Source organism: Aptenodytes forsteri, unplaced genomic scaffold (assembly GCF_000699145.1).
Source record: "Aptenodytes forsteri isolate BGI_AS27 unplaced genomic scaffold, ASM69914v1 Scaffold166, whole genome shotgun sequence".
Lineage (NCBI taxonomy): Eukaryota > Metazoa > Chordata > Aves > Sphenisciformes > Spheniscidae > Aptenodytes > Aptenodytes forsteri.
Window position 1 is genome coordinate 8,956,523 of NW_008796110.1, and position 4,111 is coordinate 8,960,633.

Sequence of the window (4,111 nt, forward strand, 5' to 3'; positions counted from 1 at the left end):
GACCTGGGCGGCCTGGCGGACGGCCCCGGGGGGGACGCGGCCTCCCCGGGCAGGCCCGTGCCCTGGCGGGGCGGGGGCCGTCTGCACGGAGCAGCTTCCCGGAGCGGCAGCTTGTGTTAAGCGGCGTTGCCCCGGCAGACCGGCGGCTGGCAGCGGGAGCCAAATGCCGTCGTTAAACTTCACTGGCCGGGCCAGCCCAGCAGCTGGTGCTTCGGCCGGGTGCTCTCCCGTTTCTGACACCAATAATCCGTAATATGGGCCCGGTATTAACATCTGAAACCCAACACAGTCGTTCATTTGAGGTTTAAGCCTACTGTATTAATGCGTTAGCTAAATACGACTTTTTGTTTAAAAAAAGTCTCACAGAGTTGCTCTTTAAAAAAAATATGCACTAAACTGGAAGAATAAAGCTGAAGGAAAGCGGGTCCAGTATTTTAGATAGGCCTCACCTGGACTTTAAGTCAACTGCAGTTAAACTACTGCACCATCTTTGGGTTTTGGTTCTTTTTTCTACTTTCCTAGACAAATTATGGTAAAAACTACTTTGGGAATGCTGTTCCCTTACATATAGGAAAGCTTTTGGATAGTTTAGTGTCCAAATCTATAGTTGGACTCTAGGTTTTGCTTAAAATTGTGTTTGCAAAAGTTGATGAATATTTATGGGTGTACATATTCTGTTTGTTTTGAATCGAAATGCTATTTGCTCAGGTATGTAACTCAGATATTGCAATCTGAAGCTTTAAGGTCATTAGTTTAAAAACAAACACCACCCCACCTCCCCCGACTCTGAAGAGTCTTTGTCTAAACAGTCAAAGTCTTAATAGAAACGAGTAACAAATAGCTATGTTTTAAAGAATAAATCAGATACTGAAATTTCTCATTAAAATTGTCTAAATTGCTGTGTTACATTTATTTAGCAGTATCTGTGTGATGGGATACATTAATCATGAAAATGCTGCCTTGTCTTCTTTTCCGCAAAAAGCTGACCATGTGTTTTGATTAGAAAAAGACTAATGATTAATAGTGTGGTTTAGCAGTACACGTTTTTGCTAATTGGCTAGACGATCAGGAAGAGGAGGTTGCATTCACGGTCTGAGCTGTCCTTTTGCAAATACTTTGTGCTCAAGGAGACTTTGTGTCTTTCCGCTAGGAACAGGCATGTTCCCCTGCCCCGGCACTTGGTGCGGCATGTGGGGTGGCAGCAGAGGAGATTCTCTTTCGTGTTTCTGACGATGTGATGGCAGCAAAACTCCACTTGGCACGAGCTGAACCAGTCAGAGTAGTTTTCGTCAGAGTGGCTGCTTGCCTGCAAGGGAGTTTGCTAGTGAAATGATCCCACCAGAAAATAATTTTGCGACAGGAGCAAAATTTTAAGCCAGGCGTTAGGCGGGCGCGTATGAGCCAGCCTGCTGACTTCCGTGAGGCTGGTGTCCAAGTGAATACGTACCGTGTTAGCCCCTTGACTTGGAGGGGTTCCAGAAAAGCTCAGGAATCAAGATAACAGGACGGGGCGGCAGATGTGCTTCAGCATAGCAGTAGTCACACGTCAGTGCTGTGGGTTGGAAGGAGATGTGAAATCGTTCCTCTATACTCGAAGATCTTAAAGGTCTTTTCCAACCTAAATGATTCTATGATTCTATTCATGGTTTGAACGAGAGATAACTGTGGAGGGGAGGGCATGCGTAGGAGTTGAAATAAATGGCTCAAGCTGTCTATAAAGCAAATGTTGATTGTAGTACAAGAAACAGTGAGACTGCGGACAGTGCTATGATACCTGGTATATTGTAACCTGGAATACGATAACTAACTTTGGGCTCTGTTATCTATATGAAGTAGAAAACAAATGAAAGGTTGAGGGCAACAGTAAGTATATTGCCAAGTGAGGGGAGAAATATTATGCGATCTTAAGCATCCAGGCAACTCAAAATGAAGTTTATATGTATAAAACAGTAATAATAATGAGTACTATGAAAATGCACAGTTAAAATCCAAAGAACTTTAACTTGCAACGGCATCGTGTAATAACCATTTGCTTTAAGTATATGGTATGTATTCTGTTTCAATTTAACAGATTTTTCATGCACAGTTCTTTCCAAAGTAATATCTGCAATGTTGTTAGGTATTTAACATAATTTGAAAATATATGTTATCAAACTTAAGTAATTTAAACAATAGGATTTCTTAGGCCTAATTTGTCTTTACACCAATTCCTTAAGCTGGTTTTACACTGGGTGTCAGTCTTCAAATTAGCCAAAGCTTATGGGCAAATCAGTCAATTCACTTTTTCTTTTGTTGTTCACTGATTTATAAAATGAGAATTTAAAAATCAAGAGAGAATAAAGTCTAAGTTTTGAGTTTCAGTCAAGGTGCCCTTTCATACTTCCCCCAGCATTATAAATTAAAGCAATAAGCGATAACCTAGCTCTGAGTGTTCTTGACACATTGGCTGCTCTCTCATACGATTAACTCTTCAGAAGTCTCTGCAAGATGGGCGATTAGGTAATTACTTCCAAAATGATAGATGCTACATATGAGTCGTCTTACTTCTTGGGGATTCTGCCCATAACCTGTATAATCATACGCTTCGATAAACTTCCATTGATAACTTTAAAAACAAAAGTTATACATAAATATAAATAGTACATAGGATTTCAGTAAGTTTTAACTAAGGGAATTTGGATGACTGGTTGTTCTGGGGCTCTTTGTAATTTGTAATACTTCTTAAGAAAATTAGAGATGAAAAAATATTGATGCTGATTTTCTTGTTTCTGTATTTCCTTGTGATCCACCTGTTGTTTTCTGCCTTATTCTCTCTGGAGGTATAGGCTCTGTTTTATTCATTTAGTGACTCCTGGTTTAGAATTTCTAGGCACAAAAGGATCAAAAATCAGAAGTACGTGTGGTTCTCTTTACATGTAGTTTCACAGAAAGCTTGTTCTCTGAGTAATTCTTATCAATTTGTCACTTACAACACATTTTGTGTACAGAACAGGGTTGTGACTTCAAAGTGCAAACTGTTTTTGCCTTTAACTAGAGAGCTTTGGACTATGCCTCTGACAACTCTGGGATAAGTAGAAAGTATATAAATACAGTGAAATAGAGATTTTCAAGGAAATAACATTTCCTCGATAACTTTTTTGTTTTTAATTATAGGAATTAATAGTATTGTTTATGTGTAAACGCAGTAAGATGAAACACCAATAGGATTACAGTGATCCTCGTGTTTCAAGACTGAGTTCAGACCAGGAAGAAGCTTGTCCCGTAAAATAGTAATGATGTCCAGTGAGATCTGCCTAGCCACGTTTTCTTACAAAATTCCCCCTAAAAATATTGCTATCTGTTCCTATACTATATTAAAAAGAAAAGCATGTCAGTTAAATGGATCTGAGTAGGGGGAGCTTATGTTCTAAATATAATATTTATCCTGAAAATTTTTTTTTTGTGGGGAAAAAAGTGGCTTGGAGGGGTGAAAATTAAGGCTTTGATTGTGCATTAAGAAAAGTCTCTGAAAATGTTACCAGATCAGTTGATACATCCATGTGTCCACTCCTCTTCTGTGAAACGGAGATAATGTTAATACCCATTTTCATGATCTGCTGTGGGTTAAGCTCGTTAACTGATTGTGGAGTTCTTTTTGTAAGTCCTGTAGCTATTTGACTACTAAAAAGAAGTCTTGCAAAGCATACTGAAAAGGTTTAGTATAAAGTGAGAACTTACCAAATGTAACAGTGAAGTAAAACAATGTTTTAAAACAATCTTAAAATATTTTAGAAGGTAATGGGTATCATAGGAATATTTTGAATATCCATAGATAACCAGTATAGATACCTAATGGGTGGTTTTTGTGGAAAAACTGCACAGGCCAGGTTTGGTTCACCTTTTCCTCTCATTCAAATTGTGAAATAAAATTTATGCAAAACCCATTTTATATTGGTTTTAATAATGACCCCAATTTGAATGACCTTTAACTTACTTGATCTTTATTATGTGTTTTTTAATTTAGATGTTAAACTCCTTCATGAGAAAGGATGTGTCACGTTTATGCTGTGTATGATTAAAAGGAATTATTTGCCTCTAACACATCTTTTAATTCTTCTTCCAGGACTTCAGT